At 30.9% G+C, this 12,646-nt stretch overlaps 1 pseudogene; it reads left to right on the top strand.

Annotated features, from left to right (window-relative positions):
* Positions 1 to 7,724: 7,724 nt before the first annotated feature.
* Positions 7,725 to 9,275, top strand: LOC129318323 (6,7,8-trihydroxycoumarin synthase-like; annotated as a pseudogene).
* The last annotated feature ends 3,371 nt before the right edge of the window (positions 9,276 to 12,646 follow it).

Below are 12,646 nucleotides of genomic sequence, written 5' to 3'. Positions count from 1 at the left end.
TTCATCATCTTGTGAAGGGTTAATCTTTTCTTTTGAACTCATCTTCGTTTATATACATTTATCATTATATAATAAAAAGTAAATTCAATTGAAATATATTTTTTTGATTGGTAGGACTCTCATAAAATAAAATGATGAGCTTACAAGGCTTTTGGATTTAATCATAATAGTCGATCAGGAAATAGTTCGGTGTGAAAGATTAAAGAATGAAAAAAAAAAAACTTCATTATAGTTCTTTGTTTTTTTTAATAGATCAAATACAAACACACCCACCCACCATAGAAAAGAGTAACATCTTCTAATCTTTAATTTTATTTTTTGAATCCCCATATAGCTAATTAACTCTGTTATGTTATTATGAGTTTTTTTATATCAGATTAATAAAATACATATAGTACATGACATGGAAGAAATATTTTTATCAATTTTTTAATACATAATGAGGGCAAAATATAATTTTTACTTTTCACACACCTGACAATGCTCTCATTTTTAGTTGAGGAACTTTGTTCTCATGATTCATTGCTATCACAATTTAAGAGAATAATTATGATTTTATTATTCTTTATTAATTAAAAAAACCTTTTATATTAAAAAAATAAAAAAAATCTAAAAGCTATCATTAACAAGAATAAAATAAATAAAAATTTATCCTTTAATACAAGAAAACTAAGCATCATTGATAACAAAAAGATATGGATTAAACTAATACAAAAGTAAATATTTAAACAAATAATATAATGTTTATGCATTTATTATTTGCTTACATAAAATGCCATATAAGCTTCTATGTGATTTTTTTTAATCTAATATGAAAACACTCTATTAATCACATAATAAAGTAATAATAATAGGAGCTTTGAAAAATAAAAATAAAGGTTAGGGGTTAATTTTAAATATTTAAAGGTGAGGGGGTCATATGCAATTGCTTTAAATTTTGAGAGGATTTTATGCATTTTAGTATTAAATTTTTATCATCAAATTTTTCACTTTAACCTCCATTATCATTTGTGAGAGAAAATATGACACTAAAACATATATATTTAATATGAACAAAGTTAGAAACTTATCAAATTTTTTAAAAGAATTAATAAATTTTAAAATTTTTGTTAATTTTATTGCTAAAGCATGTTAAGAATAACTTCTAAATAATGTTAAAGTAGAAGGTAATATCCAGAACTTGTGCAATACAACTCTTCAATTCATTTTCCAGCTCATCCTCAGGGCATGGGCTGACAAGCTGTATATATATATATATATTTACAATAAACTAGGTAATTAGGCTATATGTATCAATAATTTATTTTTTAATATTATTTATATCTAAACTTATAAGAGAGAATGTAATGGAAGGTTGAATTTTTTTTCATAAAATTGAAAGCTTATTTTATTTTCAAACAAAGTTAATCAATTAACCACACCTTCTCTATTCTAATGAAATAGTTAGAGGTGGGGACTGAAATGAGCATTTATGTATGTATATATATGTTGATTGTATGTTCATTCTATCTCTCCATGCCGACCAACACATGACTTGCTCTATTTAGGTTTTAGGAGGCCCTGAGCAACTAATACATGAAATTCATTTAAATGAATGTACATATAAGTTTTATGAGGCTTTTGAGAATTAGTAACGATAATTAATAACTTGGATTCTATTCTTTATTTGAGAAACCACTTTTGTAAAAACACTAATTTGTATGCCAAAAACAATAGCCCATATATAATTACAAGAACGCCCCGTGTTTATGGCAAATTCAAATTTCATAATTTTCAAAGATGCGCCTCAATGGCTGGTCGAAATTAAAGAAAAAATGATGACGCGGCTGGATTAATTAATTTCACATTTAGAGGTTCAGCATCTCTATAAAAAGGGCCGAATCCTCACTGGGTTTCTCACTCTCTCCTGCTCAATATCATTTCTTATATCCTCTTGTCACTGTGAGTATGGTTCACAAGCGTCTAGCAGTTAGTAGGCAAACGAGAGAGATGAAAGGCGATTTATGTTAATATAAATGCGTGCTGTTGATATTAATACTTGTGACGTTTTTCATTTCTTCTTCATTTGATAGTGTATGTGTGTGCGTAGGACATTGATCGTAAGTCAGAAGAAATGGACGGATCCGGCAACAAGAGAGGCGGAGATGGTTTGCCACTAGTCACTCCTCAGTCCAGCCGAAGAAGAACCAGAGAGGACAACCCTAACCAACAAAACCTTCAAATGCCTGTTGAGCCCCAGCCCCAGCAGGCTGAAGGTGGCGGCCAAATGGAACCCGCTGATCAGAGAGCGTACGTGTGATTTCATGCCCACTCATTACTTCTCTCATATGATCATGTCCTTTCATATGTGTCTAAGTGATCTAAATCTTCAGCTAAGGCCATTTAAGAAGCAAGGTACTGGGCGGGAAGGTTAAGATACTGATTTAAGGATTAATAGTTAAAGCCGTAATCAAAAGCATTTATTAAATCGTTTAAGACATTGATTTAACCATGTCAACCGGATGAGTTGACCTGGATTTTCTTATTATGCTAAGAACAGATAATTGTCAGTTAATGCCTGAGCATTTACACTTGTGATTGATCCCCACAAAACACACATTTTAAGTAGATTTTGTTTCTTTTTCTTTTTAATGTCGTGTACTTGTTGGGGGTTGCAGTCGTTTGGCTAATCGGAGATATTCAGAAGCATTTCGTCATAGAAGACAGAATCACGTGCAGCAACTTGAAGCCCTGACAGCAAATTTGGAGGTGATTAATTAGCTCTTAGTTACGCATACTGCATGTGTGCGCTTGTTTTTGTTTGACTCTAGTGTTTATATATGTCGGCACTCAGGCTCAACAAGCCAAACTTAACCAAGAAGTTCTGAGAATGACGACCGAAAGGTCCGAGATTCTGAGTCAGAATGACGCCCTGAGGAGAAGACGCGATGCCTTCTTGGCCGACTGTCGAGCCGAAGAAGGTTTTATCTCTCTGAATAGTGTTTTTTTTTTCTCCTAATAACATCATTAACTTTGAAATCCTGTCTGTTGATGATTATTGTGCAACCACTGACTAATAATATCAACTTCATATGTGGGAATGAACACCAATGTTCAGCGGGAAACACAGACGATCAATGAAAATATAGAGAGGATTCAGAAGGAGATGGAGGCTGATGATCAGGAAATGGAGAACTTGATCATGAATGACCCCTACTACGCCATTTTGAAGGAACCTTCAGCAGCGTCATAGATTCTGTGACGCCACCGTTCCTGGGTAATCCACCGCTTAACCCTCCCGCTGATGATGAAGCCGGATCCTCCGGAACCAAAGATTCCTCATCAGATGATTCCATCTGAATCAACCGTGTGTCGCTTATTTATATTATCTGTATTTTGATTTGTGCTTTTGTTGTCTTCTATTTTGCCGTGCATTATCTATCTCTCTGCCTAGGTGGGGTTCCATTAGCAGCTATGCTTGCTTGCTTGCTTCCACTCAGTGGATGTGATGGATTTAGCTTTGCTGTCGTTTTGAGTTATTGAATAAAGGTTATATTTGATTCCGTTCTATATGTCCTTGTTTCGTTATCAATCTCTTGCATGAGAAGGGAACCCCACCTGCAACACTTGCTTTTAACTTATGAGTTGTGAATCATGAAAGATTCAATATGACCCCTTTTGCTTGGTACGTGATGAACTTAAATGAAGATTTTATACGAAGGAAATATATCAATCCTGAAATGATCTTCTTCAACCATTAATAGCGATTCCACTTGCAATATATTGGTGGGGAGAGATGCTTTGATGAAAGACATTCCAGAATCGAAACCAAGCACTGGAAAATACTGGGATTGATATGATGATATTGACAATGCAAACAAACATACCTCAACACGATCTTCAAATCTAGTTTGCTGTCGTCCACGACGCTCAATTGCATTGTGCTTTTGAATTTTGACATCGAGACTAAAAAGATGTCTTCCCCCGTCCTCGTTAAACTTTTAGCAAGTTTGTGTATTGTCACATACAAACTAGCAATTTTATCATAAATTAAACTGAAGATAACATTATTTTGTAAGTTGTTGTTCGCATATTTTGATTATTTAAAATTAAGCTGTTTAAAGTATCAGTGAACTAGAGATAATGTGAAAAGTGCCACACACAAATAATATTAAATTTAATAATTAATAATAAAAAGGAAGGACTCATAAATTTTTGAGATGGAAACTTCCTTTTAGAATACGTATTTCTCCTCTCTCTCATTCCTAGATAGTTATCTCTATTCCAACAAGTGGTGTTAAAAATAGATTTCATCCTAGATTTTTAAGCCCAAAAACGATTCCATATTGTTAAAGTGGACTTACCTTAAAAAATGGTTCTCTTATATTTCTGATTACCCTGGCTATTACGTCACATTGCAACCCCACATTTTCTTACGAGAAGGACCTAAAGAGAGGATCTGGGGAGGGCCCGATTGTATTCTCTATCCATGTCTGTAACTGGGCCTTAAAGCATGTCGGTCTTTTCTGGACAACTACCAAAATTTTCTCCTTTGGGGGCCCTTCCATTGTGTATGGAAATCAGTTTTTTATATTATACGTATTTCTCCTCTTCTCTCATTCCTAGATAGTTACTTCTCATTCCAACAAGTGGTGTTAAAAATAGATTTTCATCCTAGATTTTTAAGCCCAAAAACGATTCCATATTATAAAGTTGGACTTACCTTAAAAATGGTTCCTCTTATATTTCTGATTACCCTGGCTATTACGTCACATTGCAACCCCACATTTTCTTACGAGAACGACCTAAAGAGAGGATCTGGGGAGGGCCCGATTGTATTCTCTATCCATGTCTGTAAATGGGCCTTAAAGCATGTCGGTCTTTTCTGGACAAACTACCAAAATTTTCTCCTTTGGGGGCCCTTCCATTTGTGTATGGAAATCAGTTTTTTATATTATTATTATTATATTATTTAATAATATAAATGTCTATTTCTATTATTTTTATTAAATAATTAAGAAATATTTTCATATTTTATATTATACTATTTTATCGTGATCAACCAACCACTTGAGATTTAGATTTTAATCCTCTAAAATTGTAAACAGCAAATTTTTGTAAAGGAAAAAAAATAAGAGAGAGAGAGAGAGAAGATTTTATATTTATAAAAAAAACTAACAAAATGAACGAAAATACTAAAAAAACTTATCTAAACTTATGAATTTCAATTTCAAAAAATTTAAATCTTAAAATTTATTCATTTGTTTTTTTTTTAACCAGAGAAAGTATTCGTGCGGAGCGTGTGAACCCGTTGAATATGAAACGACAGATTTTTCAATTTTCCACAACGTGGTTTCGATTTTCAATTTGTATTGTTCCTCCACTTCCTCGCTTCATTTAAATTAAATTAAATATGAATAGGCTTCATTTCGCACTGTTGCAGTGCTGTTTTAATCCACGTAAATGATGTCTGGTCCGCACACAAAATGGTTTTGTCTGGTCAATAATCTGTACACATGTATATGGCTGACATCATTTCACGTGAACAAGGGCGACGAATAGATTTTGGCGGTGGCTAAATAGATTTTATAAAATATTTAAAATATATAAATTTGCACAGGTTATTTATCTATAAGAGATAATATCATTCAAGACATGATTAAGTATTAAATATAAAAAATATTAATTTATCATATAGAGAAACTAGTCATTTTACTAAACTCAACTCTTATTTAAACTCTTTAATTTTTTTTTAATTTTTTTCAGTACATTTCTGAATTCTTCAGATCAAATTTTTTATTTGAATCGTTTAGGGTCAAGTTTTACATATTATTTAGTTATTAAATATTAAAATAATAATTTTTATAATATTGATTTTATTATTATTATTATTATTATTTGGTTTAAAAAAACAAAAAGAAAAAAAAATTAATACTGCAAAAGGTTAATGTGTTGGTGAAGAGCACCGAATGAGATGCCTACATGCCAAAAAAGGCAGACCACTTGATGAAGATGAAGAAGAAACAGACAACAACGATTCCACAAGCAAAGAGCGGCGTTGCCGCATTGGATTCAGTTTTGGTACTCATTACTTGGTGAGCATCCAGATCATTTAGATTTTTAATTTGAATAGTTTAAATTTATTAAAAATTTGTTTTTTATCAGGACAATCAACTTATAAAAATTTAAAAAAAATTAATATTAAACAAATATGCACTACCAAATAATATATATCTCTATATTTCAATCACTTTATTCATGCACGCATCATTTCGCATATTTTGCCGCTGCTGAAAAAATTGATGATAATTATATTAATGCATATTCATAGATGAGATAGGATCACGTGCTTCTTCTGCTAGATCTTGAGATCTTGACATTGTTTGTGTCAGGTGATCTCATAACTGAAGCTTTTTCTTGGTGACAGCCTGCCGGATTTGATGGAAGCGGCTGAGCAAAAGGACGAGAAGAGGATAAAGGATGGTGGAGCTGGGAGAAAATTAAAAGACAAAAAATTACGTTGATTCCAGTTGCAACCCATATCATGCCCAAGTCAATTTCACAAGTCATGAGCATCCAACCAAGAAATTCTTTCTTCTTCATACTTTTCCACGCATCATTATGCTTTTCTTATTAGCCACTGATCTGCATCAATAATTAATTAGAAGCTCGCGTTGCATTCTTGCCACGAAGTCACTGCTGAGGAGCAAGGAAGGCACTGTTAATAACCAATGTTCTTTTGCAGCTACATGTTGCCCTCTCCTGTATCATGTTCAGCTTGTGTTGCATGCATCTCTATTACTTTTGCTCTTTCACCTTGTTACCTTGTTTTCACTGATGCTTTTGTTTGTAGCCTGTGCTCTTCGCTATTCGTTCGCCCTTCAATGGAAATGAAATGAGAATTTTCATGGTATGGGGGAAAAATAAAAGAAAGTAACTTCCAGCTCACTGATGCAAATTATACCAACAAGCACGCAAGTTTTATGTCCAATTTAAGAATGGATGAAATTTATTACAAAATGATATCAATTTGATATCAATAAAATTATGTAAATAGATCTCCAGATCTGAAGTCCTCCCCCCACCGAGACTAGATTTTTCAATATATATATATATATATATATAATGCTGATCATTTTACTTTTTTATGTTTTTAGATTCGAAAAATTTATATTTTTCGAAGATTACTCAAGTAATAATTAAGTCTTTATCAGAATTAAGATTTTTACTCAAGGATGTAATTGATACATCAATCATATATAATAAACGAGGAAGAATTTTAGTTAAGGATTAGAATAGACAATTTATTACTAGTGGGTTTAAAAGAATTATAAAATTTTAGTTCAGTTTAGGAAAAAAAATTCAAACTAATTTTAACAATAAAAAAATTAAAATATTATTCACTTGTTATATATAATCACTAGTTGTTAAAATTTTTATTTCACTTGTTAATTTATTAATATCATTTTTAAGTTACATCTATTTGTCAAACAATTAGGAACATTAGTTATTAATTTGTTAACTTTATTTATTAATTTACTAACATCATTATAAATTTATAATTAATGTTAATAAATTAATAAATAAAGTTAGTAATTTAATAATTGATGTTATTATTAAAAAAATAAAAAACTCTCCATGGTGCCAGCCGTCATAGATTGCAAAACCATTTCTCACCACTTCTATATGTATAACTTTGGAAAAAAGTACTTAGCTCCACAGCCAATTTGCATTGCATCACAGACATGGAGTTGCTTTTCATTCTCTTCTTATCTATCTTCCTCCTATTTCTTATCTACAGAACAAGAAGAACGAGAGAAAATCATCCACCAGGTCTTCCTCTTATCGGCAATCTTCACCGGCTTCTCAGCTCTGCTCCGCATCGCTACTTATGGTATCTCTCCAAGCAATATGGTCCTCTCATGTTCCTGCGCTTTGGCATCAAACCCACCATAGTTGTTTCCTCTGCCAGAATAGCCAGACAAAGTCATGAAAACCCAAGACCTCGTATTTGCTAGCAGACCCTCCATGCTTGGTCAACGGAAATTGTCTTACAATGGTTTAGACTTGGCTTTCACACCCTACAGTGACTATTGGAGAGAAATGAGAAAATTGTGTGTCCTCCACCTGTTTAGCTCTCGGCGCATGCAGGAAGACGAGGTTGTGCGAATGATTCGCACGGTATCTCAATCTGCTGCTTCTCACACAGTGATCAACTTGAGCGAGACGTTGATGTCTTTCGCAAGCACCTTAATTTGTAGGATTGCTTTCGGGAATAGGTATGATGTGAAAGACGAAGTGAGTGAGAGAAGCAGATTTCATGGACTGCTAAACGAAGCTCAGGCTTTGATGGCGGCATTCTTCTTCTCAGACTATGTGCCATGGTTGGGGTGGGTTGATAGACTCAGGGGGCTCCTCAGTCGATTGGATAAAACCTGCGAGCAGCTCGACATGTTCTACGAACATGTCATCAACGATCACATGATTCCAACAAAACCTCAAACCGACCAACAAGGCATCATTGATATATTTCTTCAAATAATGAATGCTCCTTCAACCTCGTTGATCTCACTTTGGATCACATAAAAGCTTTGCTGATGGTAAAACTGTCCCTATTTTCTGCACTCCATTATAATATATAGTCTTTTTGTGAAGGTTATTCAGTTTCTCATGTGTGGATGCAGAATACATTTATAGCAGGAACAGACACGAGTGCAGCAACTGTAGCTTGGGCGATGACCGCATTGATGAAGAATCCCAGAGTGATGAAAAATGTGCAAGATGAAATCAGAATGTTATATGGCGAGAAAGATTTTATAAGCGAAGATGATATAGAAAGGCTTCCTTATTTCAAAACGGTGGTGAAGGAGACTCTGAGACTGTTCATACCTGTGCCCCTACTTGTGCCAAGAGAATCCATGGAAAGGTGCGGCATAGAAGGGTACGAGATTGAACCAAAAACTTTAGTTTTGGTGAATGCATGGGCTATAGCAAGAGACCCGGAGAGGAAACGATTTTATCCAGAAAGGTTCTTCAAGTGTTCAGTAGACTACAAAGGGCATGATTTTGAGCTGATTCCATTTGGAGCTGGACGTAGGATTTGTCCCGGAATGCAAATGGGAGTAATCAACGTGGAGCTTGCACTTGCTAATCTTGTTCGCTCCTTTGATTGGGAATTGCCTGCTGGTATCAAAGAGCAAGACATCGACACGGAGTGCATACCAGGAATAACCATACACAAGAAAAATGATCTCTGCCTAGACGCTAAGATCCACAAAACACACCCATACTATTGAAATGTTCTCTGCATTGTACGTGTTGCCCTTTTCTGTTTCATGTTCAGCTTGTGTTGCGTGCATCTCTATTTATTTTTGCTCTTTTACCTTTTTATCACTACTGCTTTTGGTTTGTGGCCTGTGCTCTTCGCTATTCGGACTTCAATGGAAATGAAATGAGAATTTTTCATGGTAAGGGGGAAAAGAAAAGGAAAGTAACTTCCAGCTGACACATGCAAATTATACCAACAAGCACACAAGTTTTACGTCCAATTTAAGGACTGGATGAATTTTATTATAAAATAATATCCATTTAATATCAATAAAATTTTATAAATAGATCTCCAAATCTGAAGTCCTTCCCCTTCCGACACTAGATTTTTTAATACATACATACATACGTGTGTATATATATATATAATATGCTGATCATTTTACTATGCTTTTAGATTCAAAAAATTAATGTTTTTCGAAGATTACTCAAGTAATAATTTAGTCTTTATCAGAATTAAGATTTCTACTTAAGTGTATAATTGATACATCAATCAATATATAACGAAAAAAAGGGAGAATTTTAGTTAAGGGAGACTTAATTACTAGTTAGTCCAAAAGAATTATGAAATTTTAGTTCAGTTCAAGAAAGAAAAGTTAAACTAATTTTAAAAGTAAGAAAATAAAATACACTTCACTTATTATGTAAAATTATTAATTATTAATTTTTTTACTCCACTTGTTAATTTACTAATATGAATTGATATGTTAATAATTATATAAAAACTTGGTATTAGTTGTTCAATCATAAATAACAACATCAGTTATTAAATTGCTAACTTTACCTGTTAATTTAACTAACATTAATTGTAAATTAATGACAAGTTTTATAATTTACTAACATAAATTGTAAAGTACTAACAAGACTTATAATTTTCAATTGATATTAATAAATTAACAAATAAGGTTAGTAAATTAACAACTAATGTTCTCGATTGTTTGATAAATTAATATAATTTATAAGTGATATTGGTAAATTAACAAGTAAAGTAAGAAAATTAACAACTAATGATTTTGTATAATAAGTTAAGAATATTTTGATCTTTTCACAATTGAAAATTAGCAACTTTTTTAATTTATACAATATTAAAATTTATTTGTCGTGTGAGATATTAAGTTTTTTTATAAGCATTTAAAATGATCCCATACCATATAAATCAATGATATTTTACATGTATGAAGATTAAACTTATATATATTAACATAAATTTCAACGGCCTATCATTCAAGTTAACTTTTTTTATTTTAAATCAATAAAAATGTCTACTTATATTGTGTGAGATTTGTAAAATCTCTGTAAATACTTGGCTTAACTATTTCATCATGTGGGATAATGAGTTTTCAAAAATGTTACAATTATTAATTTATATAGTAAATAAATAAACAAATTTTATAAATAATAATATAATAGACATTTTTTAAAGAAATAATTAATTAAATCAATGTATTTAAATTATAATTATGTTTACATGAGTAGATCTTTTGACCACATGAAATTTTTAAATCTCCATAACCTTTAATATAATCGTATTATCATGAATAAGATTTCACAGGTATAACAATTAAATTTTTTATAAAAATATAAATTATATATGTGTATGTAATAAATCAATTAAATTAAATATATATATATATATATATATATAATTATTATCTTATCTTTTTGTCAAGTGAGATTTTTGAATCTCTATAAACATCTAAAATAAATACTACCATGTGATTTAATAAAATTGTGCAAATATGATGATTAAGATAGCGCGCATACTTAAACAATATATATATATATATATATATAATTAAAGAATTAATAAGTAAATAAAATTAGCTATTTGATTCTTATATCACATGAGATTTTAAATTTTTTATAGACATTTAAAATAATTATATTATCTATAAGTTAATAAAACTCAACAGGTATGATGATTAAATTTTTTAAAAAAAAAAGCCAAAAAGGGGGATGATTTTGAACTCTTTTATAATAAAATATATTTTTTCCTTTCTCTCATTTCAAAAATTTAAAAAAATGAAAAAATAATTGAGAATTACTTTTTACAAGTTAAAAAATACTTATCTGAATTTTTAAAAATATTTTATTTACAAAATAGGATGTAATTTTTCAATTAATTTCTCACCAAAAAGAAATAAGATACCAACAAATAAAATTATAATAACTCCCAATTATATGAGTTTTGATTCTTATAGCAGGGTACATTGGCTCTAAATTTTCATTTTAGATTAAGTTTGCTTTATAATAAATAATATTTTTTATTTAAACATAATTTTTAGCAGGTGAATAATAAAAAAATAGTTAAAATAATACAAATCATACAATTAAGTAAGAAAACCATTATACGGGATGAGCAGTTGGGTGTGTAAAATATTTCCTACTCATAATTGAGTTTTAAACCTTTCTCTAACTATAAAAGCCATCTTCATCGCCGTGAGTTAGTTTTCAAGATTTTTCTTCAAAATTTCGGTAGCAATTCCTCTCTTTTTCTTCTCGACGAAGTGGGGACCGTGGGCGCGACACTAACGCTATCAAATCGATGAAGCATCTTATCTGTCGGCATCGTAGCAGCCATAGCTGCTGAAATTAATTATTCGGCAAGCCATATATCTGTATAAATAATACCAAAATTGTATGTGTTATAAGTATGTAATTTGAAGTGGCGTATGCGCTATTTTCATTCTATACTTGCTTCGACATTGTCTTTATTATTTATGCCTATTGTATGCTACCGGAACCATGCAAACAAGACTGCTGCAAAACATAGATTATGTCATCTCGTTTATTATTTACGTACCTTTACTGTTTGCGTCTCACATTAATACTCCGTTTGTTTTCAAATATAAGAAAAAACAATCAATTCACAGTTTGAAAAAATTAATTAAATATAAAAATTATGTCTAAGATTTAAAAAATTAGATAAAAATTATCCTTGTAATTAATGAAATAAATATGAATTTTATAAGAGCCAGCTTGATAAAAATGTAATAAATATTTCTTGAAATTTATAATTTTTTTATAAATAAAAATAAAGAAACACGTGATAATTTTTCTTTTATATAAATATGGAGGAATATATTATTACTTTTCAAGTGTATATTTTTTTTTTTAACTAGCAAGTGGATATTAGCTGATTGACTATAAATGGAGTTCACTGTAACCTGAGAGGTGAATGTAAATTAATATATTTAAATGTTTTTTTTTTCTTATATTGGGAAGGTTTGGAATTTAAATTGTACATCTCTATCCATATCTTGTCTGATCTTTTCCTTTTTTTTCTTAAACACCCCAACATTTTATCCTTATCACTTGAGTTAGTCCCAAATGACTATAG

Source organism: Prosopis cineraria, unplaced genomic scaffold (genome assembly GCF_029017545.1).
Source record: "Prosopis cineraria cultivar Desert tree isolate PC_DT_omini unplaced genomic scaffold, ASM2901754v1 PC8, whole genome shotgun sequence".
NCBI lineage: Eukaryota > Viridiplantae > Streptophyta > Magnoliopsida > Fabales > Fabaceae > Prosopis > Prosopis cineraria.
This window is presented reverse-complemented; position numbering and strand designations above follow the sequence as displayed.